The sequence below is a fragment of the Mus musculus genome, chromosome 9 (assembly GCF_000001635.26).
Source record: "Mus musculus strain C57BL/6J chromosome 9, GRCm38.p6 C57BL/6J".
In the NCBI taxonomy this organism is placed as follows: Eukaryota; Metazoa; Chordata; class Mammalia; order Rodentia; family Muridae; genus Mus; species Mus musculus.
In genome coordinates, this window is record NC_000075.6 from 36,665,799 (window position 1) to 36,693,208 (window position 27,410).

General features: G+C 39.6%; 1 long non-coding RNA gene across 1 annotated transcript; it reads right to left on the reverse strand.

Moving 5' to 3' along the window:
• Positions 1-3,057: 3,057 nt before the first annotated feature.
• Positions 3,058-27,391, reverse strand: 1700027I24Rik (RIKEN cDNA 1700027I24 gene). The gene is made up of 4 exons (NR_040741.1): positions 27,068-27,391; positions 25,331-25,368; positions 23,611-23,728; positions 3,058-3,273 (listed from the first exon to the last, which is right to left on the reverse strand). It is a non-coding gene; the product is annotated as an RIKEN cDNA 1700027I24 gene (long non-coding RNA).
• Between the last annotated feature and the right edge of the window lie 19 nt (positions 27,392-27,410).

The following is a 27,410-nucleotide window of genomic DNA, read 5'->3' on the forward strand; positions in this document are numbered from 1 at the left end:
GAGAGAACTACACTCTTGCATTGGTTCACCTAACACATGGAACAGTCCTGACCCTGTTTTAATATGAGGATGAGGTTCTGTCTGTTTTTTCACAGGAAGAAAATAGAGCACAACGGCTGCCTGAAAGATTGATTCATCAAGTAGACATGGATCCTGAGCCTTTTAATGATGAGGATACCAAAGATGAAGATGGCTAAAAATACCTATCAACTGGCTAAGTTAACCTGGAGTGTAGTCTGTACCCTTACTGGAGAGCAAGTGTTTTCTATCAATTCTCACAACCACCTCCCATATACCTGGTAGCCAGACCTTGTGTTTGATCTTTGTCAATTGGCACCTGGATTAGATACCTGTACAATCCCAAAGCCTCTGGTGCCTTGCCTCTGTCACTCCCTATATATGAGTATACTTACAGGGCAAGATACATAGATAAAGGATGTGTGAAACTCCTTCCTCACTGTCATCTTTTAAATACTTATCTGCCCTAAGGATCAAATTAATAGAGATAAACAATATCAATGTGGAGTAGGTAAGCATATTTTTTTGTTATGACTAGAATTGTGTTACCACAAGTGATGCTAGGTAGAATCCTTCCTCCAGTTGGAATCTGATTTATGTTAAAAGAAATAGTTCTTATAATTGGGAGTGCTTGAGAAGCAGAGCCAAATTGTTTAGTTCTACCTTGGATATTCAAGGGCTTGCAACCCTTTATGGGTAAGCTTTACTAATTCAGGAAGACAGATAAAGGAAGACTGGTTAAAGGGAAAACTTGGGGACTTAGAATTTATAAGGCAGGTTATGATGACAGGTTACTCTTTACCACTAGACTTAAAATTGAGCACATCTCCTTTTCAGTAGGACCTAATAGGTCATAATTAAGCCCAAAAAGAGGAATAAGAATGGGAAAAGGAAGAATAGTGCTAAAAGGGGCAAGAGTACCACCACTTCTCTATTTTCTTCTCCAGTGTCTGGTATCCCTCATAGTCCTACAGTTGCCATCACTACCTTTCCTATATTTGCTATTCCTCTTACAGAATTAATGGTGGGTAAGAGTGTTCCTGAGCTCTTATCGACCTAAGGCAGACACATACATCAATACTATGTTTGATCTCCATGACAGGTAAGAAGGACTTTATGACAGGTAAGAAGGAGCAATATAGACACCGACCTAAGACAGGAACAGTCACCTGGCCGCTCTTTACCCTAGATGGGATTATGGAAAACAAGTAAATCTTGTGCACCCATCTAGCAATTGGTACTGCTCATCTTAAAAAAAAAAAAGATTAGAAGATTAGACTGCCATGCTGGCCTTGCTTTGCAACATACTCCAGCTCAAACAAAGTATGGGTTTTGTGAGCTTTCTCTTTATAAATGCAGTGCTGAACATTAAACTCAAAGCCTGAATCAGAAACTTGTCTTGGCTTCATTTTTCTCTCGCCCCCTGCCTGTTTTCATTTCTAGTCCCCCTTTCAGGTAAACCCAGTTTGTCCTTGGACACTGGGCAGGCTACAAATCACTAGCAACCAGTGTGTCTGACATAGCACAGGCTCCTACAATACACTATGACCTCACCTTACAAGAGACCTACTATCAAGGAGAGGCACAGCCGTAGTAGCAGGCATTTTAGTAAGACTCTAAAACCAAAGAGCAATGTAGTGGCCAGAACCCAAAGACAGAGACTGCTTTACATATAATCCAAGGCTGGTGGGACAGTCAATGACACCCAGACAAGGATAAAGCAAATAGCTCTGGATCCTACATGATTTAGTGGTTATGCTCACTTCTATTGTCCTACCTAGGAAGTCAGGCAATATCAAGTTTCTTTTCCACAGATTTTTTTTTTGCCTAAATCTTAAGTGGGGGATTCACAGCTGGGAGATTAAACAGAATAGTTAATCAGGTAGCTAACAGGCTTGGAGGGATATAACACATTATCATGACTTTCCATACAAAAGGAAACTCTGTTCAATATGATACATTTAGAAATTAATCTTCTGGTTTCACAAAAAGAGATGTGCCTAGGCATGTGTCTAACTGTTCTGTAAAGCACTAAAAATTAAACTACAAAAGAAAAACACAGTCACAAAACTGCTTTCATGAAGTGGAAATTTCTGGTTTCTTTGGAGACTCAGTTTTGTCATGTGATGTTTTTCTGGAAGCTGTCTTCTGCGGGGATGTTTTGTTGAAGCAGACACATGAGAGGATGCTTTGCTGAAGGAGACCCATGAGAGGACACATGTTTTAAAAGAGCATAAGTATAACCCAACAGACAGTGAACTATACTTTTGCATTGGTTCACCTTACAACACTTTGCTGGTCTTCACTGATCTTCACTTGTCGTGATTTCATAGAGAAAAATGTGCCAAAGAACTTCTCATGGTATTCTGGGTGCTTCTTGCTGAGTCTGCAGACTGCCAATTCAGCACAGCCTCATGGTTTCTTTTGGATTGATCCACTGCTACTGATTCAAGTTTGGTGTTTGCCAGTTCGACTGGATTGCTGCTACTGATTCATGCTTGATGTTTTAGACTGGACTGCTAATATCCTAACAACAAATAGTGGAATTTCCCCCAAAGAACTAATTTTAAACAAGTACACAAACTCCCTTTTCCTATTAAACCCTCTTTCTTGCCTACTTCTGATCAGGGGGCAAGAAGGGAGGTTGAAGCATTTAAGAGCCCTTATTAAGGTTGGTTTTGAAAAAAAATCTAAGCCTACACTTCCTTGTCAAAACAGGGAATCTAGGGTAACTTAAATCTATGTTTCCAGTTCACTCATATTTGATGCTAAATAAACCCTCTCATTCCTTTTGGGGCCATAGGTCTGTCTTTGCATTGCTCTGTATGGCACCTCCTCCATAAAAGCCTCCAAGAATGAGCCACTTTTTACAGAAATCCTGGATAGAAGTGAGGTACTTTAATAAGCCCACTGATCCAACCCATTTGGCATTACTTCCTCTGAGTTTTAGAGAGTTCTTTCTAGAGCTCTCATGGACCTCCCTTGGTTTGGTTGATGGGTCATTTGTCTATTGTAAGAAGATTAAGGATTCTATTTTGTAGATACCTTTTTTATTTGAGTTTGCGCTTAAAGTATTTGTTTTTAGGTATTTATTTTGCTACTTTACTTTAAAAGCAGCTAAATTTTGACATTCTTTTTTTTGTTGTTGTTGTTGTTTACTTTTAGACCTCTGAAAGGTATTTTGAATTCTGACCATTTGTTGATCTCTTTTCCTCTCTCTTCTTTTTACTTTTTCTCAGGACACTTTTCCCATACCTAATTTAAAGAAAAGGAAAAATTTTGGAGAAAAGCAAATATTTTATACTCCAACTAGTTTTGTGTTTGATCATTGTATGAATTCATCCCTAAACTCCAAAGACCAAAATTCCATACCAAAGATATCAGATCAAGATCCATCTCATGATATTAAAAATCCCCATGTGATGGGCAAGCACCCACCCCTAACAGTATTAATTATACTCTGTTATTCTTGCAGTCAGGAGCAAGTTATCTTCTGAGAGGCTCTACCCAGAAGCTGACACAGATACAGATACCCACAGGCACATAGTAGAAGGAACTTGGGGACTCTTATGGAAGAATAGGAGGAAGAATTGTGGGCCACAAAGGGGATAGGAACTCCACAGGAAGACCAACGGAGTCAACTAACCTGAACCCTTGGGGCTCTCAGAGTCTAAACCAACCAAAGAACATAAAAGAGCTGGACCTATGCCTCCCCACACATATGTAGCAGGTGTGCAGCTTGGTCTTCATGTAGGTACTGAACAACTGGAGCAGGGGCTATCCCAAAAGCTGTTGCCTGTATGTGGGATATGTTCTTCTAGCTGGGCTGTCTTGTCTGGCCTCACTGGGAAAGGAAGTGTCTAGCCTTGAAGAGACCTGAAGTGCCAGGGCAGAGGTTTGGGGGGCATACCCAGGGGGCCCTTCACTCTCACAAGAGAAGGGAATGGGGTGATGGGTAAAGGATTGTGGGAGGGGGTGACAGGGACAGTGAGCAGGATGTAAAGTGAATACGTAAAAACATAAAATTAAATTTAAAACCCCCATGTGAAAATATTGCTTTTCACTTCAAAGCTACGCTCACATTCAGTTAACTTATATTTTTCATTGATCAGTTCTTTGCTTTTGAATTCTTATGCTTCAAATGTCTTCATTACATACACTAGTTTTAAAACTCTGCCTTTACTGAAGCCACACATCCAGGTTTCACCTGAGTTGAGGTCCCTGAAGCTTGGGGGAGCTCCTAGGGCTGTTAGGGATGCACACATAAGAGCTGTATCTCCTGCCTTATCACTGCAGACATCCTCAAGCTTTGTGCTAAGATTCAAGTTTAAGCATGTTGGTGAGGTTTTTCTTGCTGTTTGGCAGATCTACCCTGCTAAGCATGATTCATGTTGCCTTGGATTTCCTTCATTATTTTTCTGGCCAGGGATCTACTTAGTGCTTGTTAAGTGCCACTGGCACCAAAAGTAAAACTAGATTCATCTAAACCCCACCCCTGTGTCATATGTAACAGTATATCATTTTTCTGGGGGACATCATCATAAGATTTAATAGCCCACATGTCCTAAGCCAGTCTCTTGCTTCTAGCAAAGCACAGTGGAAAACTATTCTTCAACAAGGCACAAAAGTAACAACTTCTTCTGTACTTTTCTCTCTACCTGACACTCTGCTTTTTGTTTTTCTGCCCATCCCACTCACAACTTTCAGCTTTACACTGGACAGAAGCAGTATATTCTGAGGGACTCTAGGAATAATGCCTAGGGGAAAAGTACTCACTTGAACATTAGTAATGACCGAACACTAGGTAAGAAGTTGTATGGGACATCCTGTGTTCCCTAATCCCAAGAAAGGAGACAGACCAGCATTGTCAGATCTAGACATCCAGACTGACATCAATCCAGTGGATGATGCCTGATCTGAACAACACATGAAAGAAATTATTTTCTTTATATTTAAAATATAAACACAAACATGGGGAATATGATTTAGCCTCACTAAAAAAAGAGTCAAACAAAACAGACTTTGATCCAAAGTAACATTGAGTAAAACTGTTTTATCTGTAAAGGAATCTCCTCTTAAAATATTAAGCTCTTAAGAAGAGGAAGAGTCGACAGACAACCTGCCACCTTCCTGATCAGAGCACAGGTGTCCGCACAGCCCGGGAGGCTTCTGCCTCACGTTCCGCGGGGGTCACCTTGGTTCCGAGACCCCACGGCCGGCAGTCTGCGGGTGAGAGTGTGGAACACAGAGGCCAGCAGCTTCTGGAACGGGCGAGAGCCACAGAGCCTCTGAGGCGGCGCCATTTTCGGCTCCAGACAACCTGCCACCTTCCTGGTCAGAGCACAGGTGTCCCCACAGCCCGTGAGGCTTCTGCCTCACGTTCCGCGGGAGCCACCTTGATTCTGGGACTCCGCAGCGGGCAGTCTGCAGGCCAAAGCAACACAGCTTCTGGGAAAGATCCTGTTTTGGGCCTTCATCTTTGGCCAGGAGGAGGTCCAAACACCAGATAACTGTGCACCTCCCTGAAAGAGGAGAGCTTGCCTGCAGAGACTGCTCTGACCACTGAAACTCAGGGAAGAGAGCTAGTCTCCCTGGTCTGCTGATATAGTGTAACAAAATCACCAGAGGAACAATCTCTAAACAGAGACAACTATAACAACTAACTCCAGAGATTACCAGATGGCGAAAGGTAAACGTAAGAATCTTACTAACAGAAACCAGGACTACTCACCATCATCAGAACCCAGCACTCCCACTTCGCCCAGTCCAGGGCACCCCAACACACCTGAAAAGCTAGAGCTGGATTTAAAAGCATATCTCATGATGATGGTAGAGGACATCAAGAAGGACTTAAATAACTCACTTAAAGAAATACAGGAGAACACTGCTAAACAAGTAGAAGACATTAAAGAGGAAACACAAAAATCCCTTAAAGAATTACAGGAAAACATAACCAAACAGGTAGAAGACATTAAAGAGGAAACACAAAAATCCATTAAAGAATTGCAGGAAAACACAACCAAACAGGTGATGGAATTGAATAAAACCATCCAAGACCTAAAAAGGGAAGTAGACACAATAAAGAAAACCCAAAGTGAGGCAACAGTGGAGATAGAAACACTAGGAAAGAAATCTGGAACCATAGACGTGAGCATCAGCAACAGAATACAAGAAATGGAAGAGAGAATCTCAGGTGCAGAAGATGCCATAGAGAACATCGGCACAACAATCAAAGAAAATGGAAAATGCAAAAAGATCCTAACTCAAAACATCCAGGAAATCCAGGACACAATGAGAAGACCGAACCTACGGATAATAGGAGGGGATGAGAATGAAGATTTTCAACTCAAAGGACCAGCAAACATCTTCAACAAGATTATTGAAGAAAACTTCCCAAATCTAAAGAAAGAGATACCCATGAACATACAAGAAGCCTACAGAACTCCAAATAGACTGGACCAGAAAAGAAATTCCTCCTGACACATAATAATCAGAACAACAAATGCACTAAATAAAGATAAAATACTAAAAGCAGTAAGGGAAAAAGGTCAAGTAACATATAAAGGCAAGCCTATCAGAATTACACCAGATTTTTCACCAGAGACTATGAAAGCCAGAAGAGCCTGGACAGATGTTATACAGACTGTAAGAGAACACAAATTCCAGCCCAGGCTACTATACCCAGCCAAACTCTCAATTACCATAGATGGAGAAACCAAAGTATTCCACGACAAAACTAAATTCACCCATTATCTCTCCACGAATCCAGCCCTTCAAAGGATAATAACAGAAAAAAACCAATACAAGGACGGGAACCACGCCCTAGAAAAAACAAGAAGATAATCCCTCAACAAAACTAAGACAGCCACAAGAACAGAATGCCAACTTTAACAACAAAAACAACAGGAAGCAACAATTACTTTTCCTTAATATCTCTTAATATCAATGGTCTCAACTCCTCAATAAAAAGACATAGACTAACAGACTGGCTACACAAACAGGACCCAACATTCTGCTGCTTACAGGAAACCCATCTCAGGGAAAAAGACAGACACTACCTCAGAGTGAAAAGCTGGAAAACAATTTTCCAAGCAAATGGTCTGAAGAAACAAGCTGGAGTAGCCATTCTAATATCGAATAAAATCGACTTCCAACCCAAAGTTATCAAAAAAGACAAGGAGGGACACTTCATACTCATCAAAGGTAAAATCCTCCCAGAGGAACTCTCAATTCTGAATATCTACACTCCAAATGCAAGGGCAGCCACATTCATTAAAGACACTTTAGTAAAGCTCAAAGCACACATTGCACCTCACACAATAATAGTGGGAGACTTCAACATACCACTTTCATCAATGGACAGATCGTGGAAACAGAAACTAAACAGGGACACAGTGAAACTAACAGAAGTTATGAAACAAATGGACCTGACAGATATCTACAGAACATTTTATCCTAAAACAAAAGGATATACCTTCTTCTCAGCACCTCACGGGACCTTCTCCAAAATTGACCATATAATTGGTCACAAAACAGGCATCAACAGAAACAAAAATATTGAAATTGTCCCATGTATCCTATCAGACCACCATGGCCTAAGACTGATCTTCAATAACAACATAAATAATGGAAAGCCAACATTCACATGGAAACTGAACAACACTATTCTCAATGATACCTTGGTCAAGGAAGGAATAAAGAAAGAAATTAAAGACTTTTTAGAGTTTAATGAAAATGAAGCCACAACGTACCCAAACCTATGGGACACAATGAAAGCATTTCTAAGAGGGAAACTCATAGATCTGAGTGCCTCCAAGAAGAAACGAGAGAGAGCACATACTAGCAGCTTGACAACACATCTAAAAGCTCTAGCAAAAAAGGAAGCAAATTCACCCAAGAGGAGTAGACGGCAGGAAATAATCAAACTCAGGGGTGAAATCAACCAAGTGGAAACAAGAAGAACTATTCAAAGAATTAACCAAACGAGGAGTTGGTTCTTTGAAAAAATCAACAAGATAGATAAACCCTTAGCTAGACTCACTAAAGGACAAAAGGACAAAATCCTAATTAACAAAATCAGAAATGAAAAGGGAGACATAACAACAGATCCTGAAGAAATCCAAAACACCATCAGATCCTTCTACAAAAGGCTATACTCAACAAAACTGGAAAACCTGGACGAAATGGACAAATTTCTGGACAGATACCAGGTACCAAAGTTGAATCAGGATCAAGTTGACCATCTAAACAGTCCCATATCACCTAAAGAAATAGAAGCAGTTATTAATAGTCTCCCAGCCAAAAAAAGCCCAGGACCAGACGGGTTTAGTGCAGAGTTCTATCAGACCTTCAAAGAAGATCTAATTCCAGTTCTGCACAAACTATTTCACAAGATAGAAGTAGAAGGTACTCTACCCAACTCATTTTATGAAGCCACTATTACTCTGATACCTAAACCACAGAAAGATCCAACAAAGGTAGAGAACTACAGACCAATTTCTCTTATGAATATCGATGCAAAAATCCTTAATAAAATTCTAGCTAACCGAATCCAAGAACACATTAAAGCAATCATCCATCCTGTCCAAGTAGGTTTTATTCCAGGGATGCAGGGATGGTTTAATATACGAAAATCCATCAATGTAATCCATTATATAAACAAACTCAAAGACAAAAACCACATGATCATCTCGTTAGATGCAGAAAAAGCATTTGACAAGATCCAACACCCATTCATGATAAAAGTTTTGGAAAGATCAGGAATTCAAGGCCCATACCTAAACATGATAAAAGCAATCTACAGCAAACCAGTAGCCAACATCAAAGTAAATGGAGAGAAGCTGGAAGCAATCCCACTAAAATCAGGGACTAGACAAGGCTGCCCACTTTCTCCCTACCTTTTCAACATAGTACTTGAAGTATTAGCCAGAGCAATTCGACAACAAAAGGAGATCAAGGGGATACAAATTGGAAAAGAGGAAGTCAAAATATCACTTTTTGAAGATGATATGATAGTATATATAAGTGACCCTAAAAATTCTACCAGAGAACTCCTAAACCTGATAAACAGCTTCGGGGAAGTAGCTGGATATAAAATAAACTCAAACAAGTCAATGGCCTTTCTCTATACAAAGAATAAACAGGCTGAGAAAGAAATTAGGGAAACAACACCCTTCTCAATAGTCACAAATAATATAAAATATCTTGGTGAGACTCTAACTAAGAAAGTGAAAGATCTATATGATAAAAACTTCAAATCTCTGAAGAAAGAAATTAAAGAGGATCTCAGAAGATGGAAAGATCTCCCATGCTCATGGATTGGCAGGATCAACATTGTAAAAATGGCTATCTTGCCAAAAGCAATCTACAGATTCAATGCAATCCCCATCAAAATTCCAACTCAATTCTTCAACGAATTAGAAGGAGCAATTTGCAAATTCATCTGGAATAACAAAAAACCTAGGATACCAAAAAGTCTTCTCAAGGATAAAAGAACCTCTGTTGGAATCACCATGCCAGACCTAAAGCTTTACTACAGAGCAAATGTGATAAAAACTGCATGGTACTGGTATAGAGACAGACCAGTAGACCAATGGAATAGAATTGAAGACCCAGAAATGAACCCACACACCTATGGTCACTTGATCTTCGACAAGGGAGCTAAAACCATCCAGTGGAAGAAAGACAGCATTTTCAACAATTGGTGCTGGCACAACTGGTTGTTATCGTGTAGAAGAATGCGAATCGATCCATACTTATCTCCTTGTACTAAGGTCAAATCTAAGTGGATCAAGGAACTTCACATAAAACCAGAGACACTGAAACTTATAGAGGAGAAAGTGGGGAAAAGCCTTGAAGATATGGGCACAGGGGAAAAATTCCTGAACAGAACAGCAATGGCTTGTGCTGTAAGATCGAGAATTGACAAATGGGACCTAATGAAACTCCAAAGTTTCTGCAAGGCAAAAGACACCGTCAATAAGACAAAAAGACCACCAACAGATTGGGAAAGGATCTTTACCTATCCTAAATCAGATAGGGGACTAATATCCAACATATATAAAGAACTCAAGAAGGTGGACTTCAGAAAATCAAATAACCCCATTAAAAAATGGGGCTCAGAACTGAACAAAGAATTCTCACCTGAGGAATACCGAATGGCAGAGAAGCACCTGAAAAAATGTTCAACATCCTTAATCATCAGGGAAATGCAAATCAAAACAACCCTGAGATTCCACCTCACACCAGTCAGAATGGCTAAGATCAAAAATTCAGGTGACAGCAGATGCTGGCGTGGATGTGGAGAAAGAGGAACACTCCTCCATTGTTGGTGGGATTGCAGGCTTGTACAACCACTCTGGAAATCAGTCTGGCGGTTCCTCAGAAAATTGGACATAGTACTACCGGAGGATCCAGCAATACCTCTCCTGGGCATATATCCAGAAGATGCCCCAACTGGTAAGAAGGACACATGCTCCACTATGTTCATAGCAGCCTTATTTATAATAGCCAGAAGCTGGAAAGAACCCAGATGCCCCTCAACGGAGGAATGGATACAGAAAATGTGGTACATCTACACAATGGAGTACTACTCAGCTATTAAAAAGAATGAAGTTATGAAATTCCTAGCCAAATGGATGGACCTGGAGGGCATCATCCTGAGTGAGGTAACACATTCACAAAGGAACTCACACAATATGTACTCACTGATAAGTGGATATTAGCCCAAAACCTAGGATACCCAAGATATAAGATACAATTTCCTAAACACATGAAACTCAAGAAAAATGAAGACTGAAGTGTGGACGCTATGCCCCTCCTTAGAAGTGGGAACAAAACACCCTTGGAAGGAGTTACAGAGACAAAGTTTGGAGCTGAGATGAAAGGATGGTCCATGTAGAGACTTCCATATCCAGGGATCCACCCCATAATCAGCATCCAAACGCTGACACCATTGCATACACTAGCAAGATTTTATTGAAAGGACCCAGATGTAGCTGTCTCTTGTGAGACTATGCCGGGGCCTAGCAAACACAGAAGTGGATGCTCACAGTCAGCTAATGGATGGATCACAGGGCTCCCAATGGAGGAGCTAGAGAAAGTAGCCAAGGAGCTAAAGGGATCTGCAACCCTATAGGCGGAACAACATTATGAACTAACCAGTACCCCGGAGCTCTTGACTCTAGCTGCATATGTATCAAAAGATGGCCTAGTCGGCCATCACTGGAAAGAGAGGCCCATTGGACATGCAAACTTTATATGCCCCAGTACAGGGGAACGCCAGGGCCAAAAAGGGGGAGTGGGTGGGTAGGGGAGTGGGGGTGGGTGGGTATGGGGGACTTTTGGTATAGCATCGGAAATGTAAATGAGCTAAATACCTAATAAAAAATGGAAAAAAAAAAGCAGAGGAAGAGTCGCCACCTTGAGTCTACATGACAAACTTTACCTCATGATCTCTGTGTAACTAAGCCTTTCTCACACTTTCAAGAGAGTGATTCCAAATTTTCTACCTTTCTTTTGGACCACAGCTAGATTTCATGTAATTATGTCATCTGTGTGTATAATAATTGCTTTTATGTGTTGTTTGTATAAAGAAAAAAATTAATGAATTATACTAGTTTTTCTTAGTATTCATTTAATTGTGTGCTAAAATTGTTATTTTTATTATTTGGCATGCCTAGATAAAATGCACATGTGAAGATTTACAAATGTGAATATTTTGATGATGTATTAAAAGACCTGGGATAAATACATACCTGATACTCAAAACATCTTAAAATCTATTAGAGTGATTTGGTTATACTAAGTATAGTCTTTGGTTATACTAAGTATTTCATAAAAACTTTAACATGATAATTGTTTATATAAACAACATTCATTAGTCATAAGATAAAGATTTGATTAAGCTATTCCATTTACTGTTTTATGCTTTATATCTTCACATAAGTCCATGTGAAAATATATATGTATATACATACATATATGCAATGATTTCCTTCAAAAACAGGTTCCAAATAAATACATATCAATTACAATTTATTCACTTGTATTACAGTCATGAGAAACAAAAAAATTATATGATTTAATTTTCAAAACATTCTTTTTTGTTTTTTATTATTTTTTATTTTATTTCATGTGTAGGAGAGTTTTGCCTGCATTTTACCTGTGAAATACCTGTGTGCCTATAACCATGGAGACCAGAACAGGGCATCAAACCCTCTGGAAATGGAGTTACAGACAGTTGTAAACTGTCATGTGGGTAGGGGGAATTGAACCCAGGATCTCTTTAAGAACAGCTAATGCTCTTAACTGTTGAGCCATATCCTCATCCCCTTAAAATATTCTTATATAAAACTGTTAAATATAAGCTTTTTTATTAATTCTGGACTACATATATACATGATTGCTAAAGATCTTTTTGTTAAACTTCCCTTTCACAGTGAAGATTAGAGAAGATCTAACAAATAGCAACTTTAAAAATCTTGGCTTGGATAACCTGCCCAGCCAGAGACCTGTGTGCCTTCTGGTTTGCACCAGTGCCTGGAAGAGAGCCTCTGCTCTGGGTCCAAACCTATACAGCCCACGTGGAGTAGCAGCTTGACTCCCCATGTATTCTAACACACCCAGGATCACAGGTGAGACCCCAAACCCTGCCCAATACCCTGCATACCAGGACCCCTGGGTCAATCCAGTGGAAAAAGACAGCATTTTCAACAAATGGTGCTGGTTTAACTGGCAGTCTGCATGTAAAAGAATGCAAATTGATCCATACCTATGTTCTTGTACAAAGTTCAAGTCTAAGTGGATCAAGGACCTCCACATAAAACCAGATATACTGAACCTAATAGAAGAGAAATCGGGGAAGAGCCTCGAGCACATTGGCACAGGGAAATTTTCATGAATAGAATACCTATAGCTTATGCTTTAAGATCAACAATCAACAAATGGGACCTCATAACACTGAAAAGCTTCCGTAAGGCAAAGAACTCGGTCAACAAGACAAAAATGACAACCTACAGATTGGGGAAAGATCTTTACCAACCCTATTTCTGATAGAGGGGTATTATCCAAAATATAAAAAGAACTCAAGAAGTTAGGTTCTAGAGAACCAAATAATCCTATTAAAAAATGGAGTACAGAGGTAAACAGAGAATTCTCAACCAAGGAATCTCAAATGGCTGAGAAGCACTTAAAGAAATGTTCGACATCCTTAGTCATCAGTGAAATGCAAATAAAAATGACCCTGAGATTCCACCTCACGCCAATCAGAATGGCTAAGATCAAAAATGCAGGTGACAGCAGATGTTAGCAAAGATGTGGTAAAAGGGGAGCACTCCTCCATTGCTGGTGGGTTTGCAAGCTGGTAAAACCACTTTGGAAATCAATCTGGTGGTTCCTGAGAAATTGGAAATAGTTCTATCTGAAGACCCAGCTATACCATTACTGGGCATATGCCCAAAACAACGTTCCAACATATAACAAGGACACATGCTCCACTGTGTTCATAGCAGCCCTATTTATAATAGCCAGAAGCTGGAAACAACCCAGATGTCCCTCAACAGAAGAATGGATACAAAAAATGTGGTTCATTTACACAATGTAGTACTACTCGGTGATTAATAACAATGACTTCATGAAATTTGCAGTCAAATGGATGGAATTAGAAAATATCATCCTGAGTTCTAGAACAGAAAGGGTACACAGAGCAACCCTGTCTAGAAAAGAAAAAAAAATCAAACAAAAAAATAAAAGAATTTAGGCAAAATACTTGTTAAGTGACTATATACTTCTACAAAGGCAAACTGGTAAGTCTAAAAAGAGATGGCTCAGTGATTAAGAGCACTCTTCCATGACTAGGAGCACTGATGACTCTTCAAGAGGACCAGGGTTCAATTCCTTGCTCACACACGGCTACTAATAACTGTTGTCCCAGGAGATCCAATGCCCTCTTCTGGTCTCCCTGAGTACCAGGAATGCACATGATGCATACAATTATATGCAGACCAAACACTTATATACATAAAATATTTATTTTAAAAAAGATAAACAAATGACCCAAAACAAAACTGTAAAAAAATAATAATAATTTCAAACTTTACCTTGTTTTGGATGCTTCATAAACCCTAATGAGAAGCAAATGACTGTTTTAAACAAAAACTATTTCAGAGTGACTAGTACAATGACTTAAATCTCTAACAAAAAATTAATTTGAACTGATTTTTAAAGAGGCTATTAATATTTTAACATGGATTTATAAACTTAACTATTTAAGAAACTAGATAAATGGTGTGTGGGTGTGTGTGTGTGTGTGTGTGTGTGTGTGTGTGTGTGTGTGTGTGTGTGTTTTAACATGGATTTATAAACTGTTAACTATTTAAGAAACTAGATAAATGGTGTGTGTGTGTGTGTGTGTGTGTGTGTGTGTGTGTGTGTGTGTGTGTGTGTGTGTTTAGCTACTACCTGCTAGGTTTTCGTTTAAAATTATATTCTAAACCAGGCAGTGGTAGCACATGCCTTAATCCCAGCACTTGGAAGGCAGAGACAGGTGGATTTCTGAGTTCAAGGCCAGCCTGGTCTATACAGTGAATTCCAGTACAACCAAGGCTATACAGAGAAACCCTGTTTCAAAAAACTATTTTTTTCTACTGTTATAATAATAACAATAAACCATCAAATAAAGAAGATATAAAGATTGTTCCATAATGGAAATCGATAAAAATATTAGATAAAAGTGTGCTATAGAAAGATGGTGGGGGAAAATAGATAGGGTTATAATTAAGTTGGTTGTAATATAAAGGTTACTAAATTTTTTCAAGTCAAGATTCAATATCCTAGGATGAAATTAATGCTTGATTCTCTGTTTACAATGTTATCTTAAGTGTCGATCTGTTCTTAGTAAGAGGACAGAGTTAGCCAGAGTCAAGCTGACTTCTTGACAGGCTGCAAACTGGCAGTATGGAAGATCAGGCATAAGTTTTTGTTTCCCAGGACTGGAAAAGTCCCAGTCAATTCCCGGAAAAAACCACCCCTGACAGCAGCCAATCAGGAAGCAGCCAATCCGGAGCTGTAGAAGCTGCCCCACCACCTAACCTGAGCCAAATAAAGCTATTCAGCAAAAGTCCCCAACCAATTAACCAATCACTAAAGCACCTATACCCCTATACCCCTGGAGATTGAGCTGTCCAATCAAGGGAAAGAAAGGTAAAATTCGCCCACTCCTACCAGGCATTAGTTGACCAGAATAACTGCTCTTTGTTGTTGCATACTAGCGTCATCCTTTGCATATCGTGGACCCTTACTTACATTAGTAAAAATGGGACACTTAAACCCTATGATTAGATTTCATTTTATGTTTTCCCATTAGAGTAAGTCTTTGCCTGTTGCATAGTCATTGTCTTACCCACAGAAAAAAATTATATTTATGGAATTATTCCTATTTGGAACGCTCCTACTAAATTGTATGGTAATTGTGAACAAATATTTAAATGTTCATAAATTCGGCCTATTATTAAGAAATAACACTAATAAACTGTCAAAATCAATTAAAACTTTAACTTTCTCCTATGATTTAACCCTTTTGGAAGGCATCCAGTGTATCTTCATAAAGTAAGTACTTGACATTTTAGTTTTTAAAAACTTTGTAGGTAAAAGTGTTGGGAGCCATGCCAACCCAAGGCTTTCTCAGAGTCCCTAATAAAAGGACAAAGAGAACATGTGTTTTGTGTCCTTGCCCAGAAGCAGGCTTGACAAGGTCTGTTCTGGGGTTAGGGCCAAGTCCTCAGAGGAGTTAAGGTTTTAATTTCTGAGAATCCAACTTTCCCTTCTTATCCGTCCTAAGGCAGCCATGTCTGAGGTATACTGTGCTCTTTTTGCCAATTAATTTATTTGATTTAGCTCTCTGCCAGGGCTGGCCCATCCCCTCTCCTGCAAACAGTATATAAGATGTACTTCTTGATAAACTTGCTTGGCATAAAACATAGCTTGCTCGAGACCAGATGATATCAAACTTTCCTATATTGTTTACCTTCTGATGCCCTGGTCTTTTCCTCATGGGCACACCACCAAAATATGCCCTGCTGGGAGAGGTCATGAAAACTACATACAGCCATCTTCGTAAAAGAAAAATCATGGGGCCTGCAAGAGGGCTCAGAAGGTAAATGCACCAAGCCTAAGAGCCCTAGTTTAATGCCCAAGATCCACAGGGTGTGAACATGGAGGAAACTGACTCCTGTAAGTCCTTCTCTGATCTCCACATGCATAAATAAAATGCAGTACTTTTTTTTTAAAAAAGGGAAAATTCATATTATTACTAGGGACTTTTAGCTATGATTCAAAATTAGTTACAGTCTTCTCAAATGATCAAGAAAACTAGATGCTTTCATTGAAGCATCATGGTTTTGGTTTGTTTGTTTGTTTGTTTGTTTGTTTCATTTTTTAAAATTCCAAGACTCCATTCTTACTGGTGGAAAACAACTTCTAACCCACTGCTGGACTACAAAATTCGAGGCGATGAACTTTCTCACATCAAACATATACATATACACATACACATACACATACACATACACATACACATACACATACACATACACATACACACACACACACACACACACACACACACATACACACACACACACACACACACACACACACACACACACACACACACATACACATACACATACATATACATCTATGCAGACTGCAGAAGTGACGGATGATCCTCATCTGCAGATCCACTAATGTAAGCATCCCAAGAGCTGAACATTTTTCTTATATTTTATGTTTTTAAAGTCCTTTAATAGTTAAGTTTAAAACTGTTTATGATAGTTAATATTTTACTTGCTATATTCATAATTAAATGTTAATCATAGTTTTAATGAAGTTCTGAATGAAGGTACTGTATCCTTTCATTTAATTGTTTTTTATTATGACTGATTGCTTACCCAGAACTTCTACCTTACTCAAGACTAATTTTCATGTTTAAAAGATTCAACTATTTTCACTGTCTTATATATATATAAAGTTTGGGGCTGGAGAGATGGCTCAGTGGTTAAGAACACTGACTGCTCTTCCGAAGGTCCTGAGTTCAAATCCCAGCAACCATCTGTAATGAGATATGATGCCCTCTTCTGGTATCTGAAGACAGCTACAGTATACTTAGATATAATAGTAAATAAATAAATCTTTGGGCCAGAGCCAGCGGGGCCAGGGCAAGCAGGGCCTACCAGAGAGAACAGAGGTCCTGAATTTAAAATTCCCAGCAACCACATGATGGCTCACAACCATCAGTACAGCTACAGTGTATTCATATACATAAAATAAATCAATAAATCTTTTTTTAGTTTCTTTTTATTTAGCATAATTTGTATTTTTTTAAATCTAGTTTTTTTTTAATTGACAAATCTTATTTTAAATCTTATTTTTAAATCCTCTATTTTGGGCATATCTATATTTTAAATGAAATTTTGAACAGTTTTTCTTTCAGGGATGGTCCTGAAGGCTATGTGGCAGCAAGCAGTTGGCCAGGAGAGCACTGTCTCTTCCCCTGTTCCTGTTCTGAATGTATTTGTTTTTAAGATTTATTTATTTTATTTATATGAGTTCACTGTAGCTATCTTCAGACACATCAGAAGAGGGCATCAGATCCCATTACAGACGGTTGTGAGCCACCATGTGGTTGCTGGGAATTGAACTCAGGACCTCTAGAAGAGCAAGCAGCCAGTGCTCTTAACCACTGAGCCATCTCTCCAGTCCCCTCATGTAGTTTTTAAAACATTTATTTTGTGTGTGTGTATTTTGCCTGAATGTGTGCAGTGCTCATGGAGGCCAAAAGAGGGTGTTAAAACCCTGAAACTGGAATTATAAAGGGTTGTGAGCCACCATGTGAATGCTGAGAACTCAATTCAGTTCCCTTTCCAGAGCCACAAATACCCTTAATCATAAAGGCATTTCTTCAGTCCCTTGTATGTATTCTTATAAGAAAATTTTGATAGCACATGGTAGACTAGACCATGAATACCAAATATGTCTTCATGCAGTGAGTATATGCATGATTGCTTTCTATCTTGAATGTTTATAGTCAATAAACCTCTACCTTTATATACTCATACACATACAAACATACATACACCACACATAGATACACACACACGGTATATATATATTTCTTAATATCTCTAGAATCTCCTGCAAGATGGGCCTTTGGGTATATCTGAGAGGAGATTATCTTGATTACATTAACTAATACAGGAAGAAACAAACCAATTGTAAGAGGGACCATGTCCTGAGGAGGAGACAAGATGGCAAAAACGAGTACTGGCATTCATTCAGTGCTCTCTACTGCCTGACTATGGGTGTGATGCAACAAGTCACATCAAGCACTGCTACCTTGAATTCCTCAACATTGTGGACTGGAACTGTAAGACAGAATAAAGCTGTCTCCCTTGAGTTCCTTTTTATTTTATTTTAATTTTATGTGTACACCTGCATGTAAGTTTGTGCACTACATGCATGTAGTCCCCATGGAGGCCATAAGAAGGCATTAGCTCCCCCTGAAACTGGAGTTACATATGACTAAAACAGTTAGTGATCAGGTGTTAAATTCAAACTTGGGTCCTCTGCAAGTAGAGCAAATGTTCTTAACCATTGAGCCATCCCTCCAGCCCCCTTAGGCTCCTTTTGTCAGAATGTTGCATCACAGCAATGGTGGAGGGAGAACCTAAGACAATAACCTTTATTTCTTTTCACTAATTTGTCTTCAAGTCCACTTTTTTACAGCTAATCCTGCTTGCTTTCAGATTTCAGCTACTTGATGTGTCATTTCCCATCCTTGCCTTTCATGTCAAGAGGTCAGTTTCTTGCAGACAATTTTTATTGATATTTTGAGGCCATTTTTAATTTAGGGTTATTACAGAGATGTATTTGCTGATTCTGTAATTCTGTAATTCTTTTCCCTTTTTGATTTTTGTATTTTTCTTTCTATATTCATCTTAAGAGTTTGCTGATTTAATGAGTTGAACATTTTAGATTACACTTGATTTTTATTTATCTACTCATATAATGCATTCTTCCTGGGTTTGCGGTTGTCTTCCTCCTTCCCGTGTAGGATTCCTTTAAGTATCTCCTTTAATGCTGGTGTCGTAGTCATGAAATGCTATAGATACTACTATCATGGAAGTTCTCTAATTCTCCAATTTTAAGTAATAGCTTTGCTGGACATAGTGACCTTGGTTGGCAGTTATTTACTCTCAGGGAGTTAAATCAGTTAACTCAGTTCAATCGCTATGGATGTGAATCCAAGTCGCACAAATCCTAATTCCTGGATCTCTTGGGTGGAAGCTCACTAAGCCATTGGAAAGTTAAAGGCCGTTAGGGTTTAGGAACAAAATAATGTTAACATAACAAAAAAAAAAAAAAAAAACCTTACAAAGTGAAAACAGAAAATGAATTTATAAAGAAGCATCCAAGTTTTTGCTAGGTAGGTATAAGCTTTCCTTTCCTGGGCTTTGTAAACAAAGACTAACTCATCTTCAGCCTATCTGACTCTTCTGTAACAACCCATCCTTTCACACAGAGACATTCTGATTTGACAGTGCTAACATTTAGATGGTTTAGAAACATATAAATTGTTACACTTTGTTTGTGAAGAGAAGATAAACACATGTGCAGGTCAGAGGGCAACTTTGGGACTAGTCCCCCCCATCAAGAGTCCCAGGGCTCAAAATGCAAGGAGTAAAGTGTGGCAGTATGTGCTTTTTACCCACTGAGCTATCTAACCAGCCCAAAAGCCAGGCTTTTGCCAGGGTCAACCTGACTGCTGTGGCATAGATCTACAGATGAGATCATGCGGGGATAGATGCTTTAAACATTTCTATGGAAGCTCCCTGATGCTCCAGGGTGACTCCTGCATGTGAGAGAATGTGAGACGTGGGTACACCAGTTTTACAAGTTCTCCAGGAAGCCTGTGTCAAAGGCCAGCTTACACGTGACTATTCTCTCTATTCTTCTAATTTATAAGCACCTAATCCTTTAAACACCTTTCTACTGAAAATAGCTAATGAGACAAGTTCCTATGTCCTACACCAGATCCTTACTAAACACTCATTTTAGTCATAAGCTAAACACTTTTTCCTAAAAACATCACTGTACTGTTTAATTAACTTGACGCTTATTGCTAAGCTTCCCACACCTTCCAAGAAAATCTCAGTACAAATGCCAACATTTCCATTTTCTTTCCCACTTTAGGCCCTCAGGAACGCAAGGACTGAAGTCCTATAGATGCATGGACTTGAATTCTTATAGTCTGACTGAAAGCAAAAGCAGATTTCTCCCAGGTTTCTAACTAAGAGTACAGTTCTGCATCTCCATGTTGGCTTTGCAGTCAGTAGCAATCCAGTCAAGCCTGATGACTGGCAGAGCTGTATGGTAGCAGGACACTAACTGTAGTGACAAAGTTTGGAGGGTTGGTTTTTTTTTTTTTGTATTTATTTATATCCCACATGGTGCTCCCCCTCCCAGACCTTCCCTCCCAGAGGTCCTCCCCCCATTCCCTTCTCCTCTGAGAGGGTGGGACACCCTGGGTATCCCCCCACCCTCACATATCAAGTCTCTGCCAGGTTAGGCACATCTTCTCCCTCTGAGGCCAAACAAGGCATCCATGAAGAATGAGCTGCCTGTCTGCTACATGTGTGCCGGGAGGCCTCAGTCTAGCCCATGTATGCTCTTTGGTTGGTGGCTCAGACTCTGAAAGCTCCCAGGGGTACAGGTTTGTTGACTCTGTTGGCCTTCCTGTGAGGTTTGCATCTCCTTCAGGGTCTTCAATCCTTCCCCAACTCTCCTGTAGGTGTCCATGACCACTGTCTAATGTTTGGTTGTGGTTATCTTTATCTGTTTCAGTCAGCTACTGGGTAGAGTTTCTCAGAGGGCAGTTATGCTAGGCTCCTGTCTGGAAGCATACCAGAGTATCTTTAATAATGTCAGGGATTGGTGCTTGCCCATGGAATGGGATTCAATTTGGCCTGGTTATTGGTTGGCCTTTCCTTTGGTTTCTGCTACATCCTGTATTTCTTTTATACAGAACAGATTTGGGGTGGAAAGTTTTGTGGGTGGTTTGGTGTTCTTATCCCTCCACTCGTGGTACTGCCTGGCTACAGGAGGTGGCTTCTTCAGGTTCCATGTCCCCACTGTTAGGAATCTTGACTAAGGTCACCCACATTGACTCCTGGGAGCTTCCCCTATCCCAGGTCTCTGGGACTTCCCAGAGATTCTTTCCTCCCCTCCACACCCCTTACCCACCTCTCCCCAGTCAGCTGCAGGTTTCTATTCATTCTCCTGGCCCTATGAGCCTCTCTCCTGTCCTCCCCTCCACCCCACCTCACCACTGCAAGCTCATCTTGCCTCCCCATTCTCCTACCCACTTCTCTCCCTCCCTCTGCATCCTATGACTATTTTGTTTCCCCTACTAAAAGTGATTCAAGCATCCTTGTTTGGGCCTTCCTTCTTGTTTAACATATTTGGGTCTGTAGGGTGTATGGGTATTCTGTACTTTATGGCTAATATTCACTTATCAGTGAGTACATATCATACATGCATGTACCTTCTGAGTCACTCAGGATATTTTCTAGTTCCATCTATTTGCCTGTAAAATGTTTGTGATCAGTTGTTACACAGCAATAGACAAGCTTGGCTGTGTGGATGTAATTCCCAAGGCTGTACTGCCACCTGCTGACTATGAACAAGAACAAGGAGAAAGATAAAAGAATTTCATATACATGCCTTCAGATATTTAGGCCTCTGACATGTCAGCAACTGCCTATCTTCAGACATGCTAAGAGAGAAAAAAAACAACCTACTTTTTAAACTAAGCATGCTGGTATCCCTCTCAATACACAAAACCATTTGCTCTGAGACTGTTTTTCTGAAAAGATAACTATTCTTGTTAAGGCCTAGGGAAAATATTAAGGCCTAGATAGAGTATTAAGGTCTAGGTAAAACGTTATGGCCTAGGTAAAATGTTAAGGCCTAGGTAACAGGACCTATAATAGCTAACCTGCCAATATAAGGAAACTTTCTTAATGCCAAGATTGATTAAATATACTGTTATGTTCTGTGCCCTTGGAAACCGATCATAAGTCAAACTGTTTTGTATTGTTACCCACAATAAGCTCAGACCAGAACTCAACAGCACTTCCTGCACTTGTGTATAAGCTTTTATGGTATAAGTTGCCTGGGATAGACTTCAAGGTAAGAGAAACATGTATACCAATATAAGAAACTATTTGGCATAAGACTTCCATTTTGAGTAATAGTCAAGTAAAGTTTAAGTTCCTAAGACCTCCCTGGAAACTGACAAGTTTGGCAAGTTAAGACATAAATACACCCCATCCTGGTAGACAAGCTAAGACATGAATATTAGACAAGGCAAGTCCCTTGACACGGTTGAATACCCCCCAACCAATAGGAGAAGGATAAATGTACAACTAAGACAAGTTCCTAAGGAAATCCCCTATCCCTAAATCCTGACTGGTGAAATAACTTGGCACAGGTGTTTGTGGATTTGGGGCTTAAAAACCTTGTAGGATCTTAACTCAGGGTCATGGTTCAGTCTCTGAATCTGGACCATGACCCTGGCTGACCAGACCTGGGGTATATACTCAATAAACTATCCCTATCTGATTGAGATCAGTGTTTATGTGGTTTATGAGGCAATTCCTTGACCTTAACAATTCTCTTCTCTAATTAAACTGACAAAAGAAATTTGGGTTAAATTTTTCCACAAAATTCTCTAAACGCTATTCCTGGCCTACTTCCCCATGTTGCCTTCGAGAAGTGTGATACTATTACTCTCTTCCCGAACTCTTCTGTAACTTTTCAGAGCCTGTGTTTATCTCAGTACTAAGAACAAAGTAATTGAAGATTTTCTCACCTGTTTGTGATACTGATTCTGTAGGTTTCAGATTCTTTTATGTTGGATACTCTTAACTGTGTAGTGATTCTCAGCCCTGTGTTCCCATTGAACACTTGCTCTGAATAACCATTGAGGGTGGGATGGGGCAGCAGCAGGGGTGGGGGACGGTGTCAAACTTCACATTAGACTAACAAGCTCAACAGGCAAATAACTCACTCTGGGTTTAGTCAAATATCAAATTCTACAGGATCTTTCCTCTGGAACTACCCAATTTTCCAAAAGATGTGTTTTGGTAAAGCCAGCTCACTAGTATTCAAGAAGCTGGGAAATGAAGAAAACTGGAAATCTACCAATTCAGTATTAAAATATATACATTCCACCAGATGCTGGTATGGTAGCTTGTACCATTCCTAACCTTATACATAGTGCTCCCTGCACCAGACCCTGCACCTAATGACATACCTCTTTTTTTGGAGTGGGGGGGTGGGGATCAGGTCATTAGCTAGATGCACAAAATGGGAACACCTAAGAGTTATTTGGGTCTGAACTAGATGTGCTGAGAAGTCACTTTCCTATATAATTTTAAGCACTTGTTTTGTTTATAGCAACCCACAAATTCTTATTAGCTACAGGCTACACCTGCTTGTTTTGTCACTAAGATTCAAGCACAGACATTTTACCTTCTACATACTCCATCCATTTGCTCTCACTCTTTTCATGTGTCACACTGTAGAGTTGAGGATCTTGAGATTCGGTGGGTAGAGCAGTTGTTTAGCAAGCTCAAGGCTCTGGGCTTACCTCAAGACCAGAAAAAAAATAGTAATGAATAAATGTAGTTTCACAGCGCTAATAAGTGTATATCCATCTTCCACATAAAGTGTTATTTATGAGTTTCTCCTTCAAGACTATTGTAAGCGTTGGTCTTTCATTTACCACTCAGATCAAATAGTGAGACAAGGTATCAGATCCCTTTCAACCATCAAGGACTCCAGTGTCCTCTGTGTGCAAAACACTCTGACTTATACATAAATAAAATTTAGTTTTACAAACAGTTTTGGCAACAGAAATAAGTTAATAAATAAATAAATATTCTGATAAGGAAAAAGATCTATTGTTTTCAAAGGGAAATGAGAAAGATGGGAACATTGAACATGACAGGTATTAGTGAAAGAGGGGACCTGCAAACTATCATGTGTGAAATGAAGCCAAGAGAGAAAGTCAGTATGGCACTCAGAATTCAGGCTTGAGTATCTTGAGTTTGTGACGGGTCTAATAACCGAGGGAACAGAGTCAGAATATGAATGGTAATTATATATTATAGATGTTGAGTTTAAGATGTTGCATGGTATCCAGAGAACAATGTTCAGCAAGTACCGATATATATGTCTGAACTAAGGAGGGAGGTTTGTGGGCCAGCGCAGTAGAATTTTGAAATTTTCCATTTGGAGGTGGTGATTAACATGGAAGACTTCTCAGGGAACATGAGGAGATAATTATCTGGAAGATACAATGGAGACATATCTTCATGAAAGAGGGAGAGATGCAAATATAGTTAGTGCTACATATTTAGAGAGCAAGTAAGTTGTATCTAGATATGGCTTGGAATATATTCTGGGATAAAGATGGAGACAAGGAAAGAGTAGAAAGCTAAGGCTGAGAAAGAATATGTAAGAATGGACTGAGAAAATCTTGATGTTCCCCCTTGACTATAGCAATGAATGGATGAAATAATACGTTCTCTGGTTTCAGTACTTCCCTACAACCTATGGGAAGCCTTATAATGTCTACAGTCAAGACTTTCAACGGGTTTCTCAACATAACATAAATGGCCACACTAGGGATTGCAGAGCCTGTCTACTACTGTGACTATCATGAATTTTATGATATTACCCAGCTTTGCATTAAGTTTGACAAGAGGCTAAGTAACTCAGATTATCGATTCAAAACTCTGTATGTGAGAAGAGTGACTAATGTTTATCAAGACCAAAAACCAAAATACAAAGAAGCACATGCTATGCCAAAGAGGGTTATGAATAGATATAAGCCAGAAATAAGCAAAAGTTATGAGTAAGAAGTACTAAACAATAAGTACAAGTAATTAAAGTGAGCATAAGTCACTAGATAAACAGAACGTAGGAGGTAGGGGTGGTAGCACATGCATAATCCCAGAGCCTGGAGAGCCAAAGCGGGAGGATCACAAGTTCAAGAACATTATGGGTAAAGTGATATAATGCAGATCCAGCTCAGAAATAGAGGGCGTGGCTAGCAGAAGCAAGATCCTGGATTTGCTCCCCAGCACCACACACACACACACACACACACACACACACACACACACACACACACAAGTAGAGGGAGAAAGAGACGAAATTCCTAGAGCTATTGTATATCTAGACTCACCATTGAGGTCACAGACTATGTTGCAGTCTCCATGAAGCCTGGCCAATGGAATACATGACCACACATAATTTAATCATAACCACACATAATTTAATCAGGATAAGTTCCAGGAGGCATGATATATCTCACCTCTGTATACTTTGTTGTTATCATTCCTAGACTTTTTGGCTTGCTTACTTTGGGCCTCCAATAGTCTCAACCCCTCAGCCTAAATGGCCTTTTAACTCAGTTCTCTAGAGCGAACCTAACATATTCCTATGAGAGTTCCATTAGGCTCAGACCATTTTGAAGCAGCGCACAAAAAGTATAAGGACATGAATGTCTGAACTTTTTTTCACCAATTTAGGGTCTTTAGAAACTAGAACATCAGCTTCTCTGTATGAAATTGGGCCAGTGATAGGAGTCAGAAACTAGAATACCTCTGGATGCCTAAGCCATTCAAATTTTATCACCATGTTTCTTTCCCTTCACATAATATACCTAAAGGCTCAGAGGTTTGATTTCAAAGCACCAGATTTCTGGGTACAGGGAGAAACTGTCCAAAGTGGGGTCTAGGGAAAACCAATCTGAGGGACATTGAAATTGGTGCTATGAAGTCAACCTCAAGAGGCCGCAAGAAAGGGAGAAGCAAAGGAATGTCCTAGAAGATTCTGATAACTGCCAAGGAGGGGTGCTGACAACTTTACACTCGTAGATGGTACCAACAGCACCTTTCTTAGACTAATTTCCACGGTTTCTATTAATAAAAAGAGCCTATTTCCCATGATGGAAATGAGCTATTGATATGTTTCTTCACATATTTCTCTAAAGGAGTCCAGGCTGAAGCTCAAAAATCCTAATTCAGACTTCCAACTCAAGCAAGGTAGGACAGATTAAGCCTTAATGACCATTCAGCTCTTATATAGCTCATTACTTCTGTATAGTTGAAACAAAGACAAATGATAAGATATAGCAAGCCTCCTTGGCTTAACTTAGAAATGGTGTGCAAGTCCAGAATGACCATTTTCTTCAGATGATACAAATCAAACCTAGCCTATCTAGTTCTCAATAGATTCTCTTCTATGAAGCAGAGGAAGATACAGAAAAGTCAAGTCATTCATTCCTTCACTCAGGAAATTTACTATGTACCTATTATGTAGCAAGCATGCTGCCAGGTACTAGGACTACAATGGTGAAAGAGACAGAAAAGGTCCCTACTTTTTAAAGGCTTAAAGTTCAATGGGGGAAAGAATCTTAATTATAACAGAAATAGATACACTTAAGTTTAGGTCCAACATTCAGTGGCACATGGTACAAAAAGTGGGATAGGGAAGAGTCTGAGGTGGTGGCTAGAGGATCTCTGCCACCCTGAGTTGTAGCTTTATGGCAGATAGAGGTCTCACCTCATCTACTCAGCTTGGCTACCTCCTGTCCCTTTATCATCTATTCTGTGTAAACTCTAGTTACCATTGAGCTGCCTGTCTGATTCCTAAAAACCATGCCCTCACAAGTACATATGAAATGACTTTTCTAAAAAAAAAAAAAAAATATGTGGTGTTATAGAAAACTTTAAAAGGAAACTTGGAGCAGTTGGAGTTTAGAAGCTGGAAACCATTATTATCCCTAAGCTGAAGTAGGAAGGAAGAAAAAATATTACTATGGCCTAGTCAAAGTTGGGGTCATGGGAGAAAGGACATAGTGTAAAGACTCAGCCTGTGCCAACTGTAGTACCTTCTGCCCTCCAATCTTAGGACTAACCTCAGTTTGAAGCCAAAACCACTCAGCTAATCTCAGCAAAGATTAGTCTTCCAGAGTGCAAACCAGAGCCATGAAACACTCAGTCAAACAGAAAGTAACCAGGTCACCACACTTCACTGTTGACCCTCTGCAAAGAAGTGCTATCTTTTAAACTTTCACTAAAAGAACATGTGTGTTCTGGTAACATTTTTTGTTTGTTTTTGAAGCTACCCCTAACACACTATTCTACACACAGAAAATGCTCTTCACTAGTGGCATTGCCATGGGTTGCAGGGCCAGCCTGCCTGAACAGGATGTAAGAGGAACAACCCATTGTGAGGACACATAGATTGTTTCTCAAGTT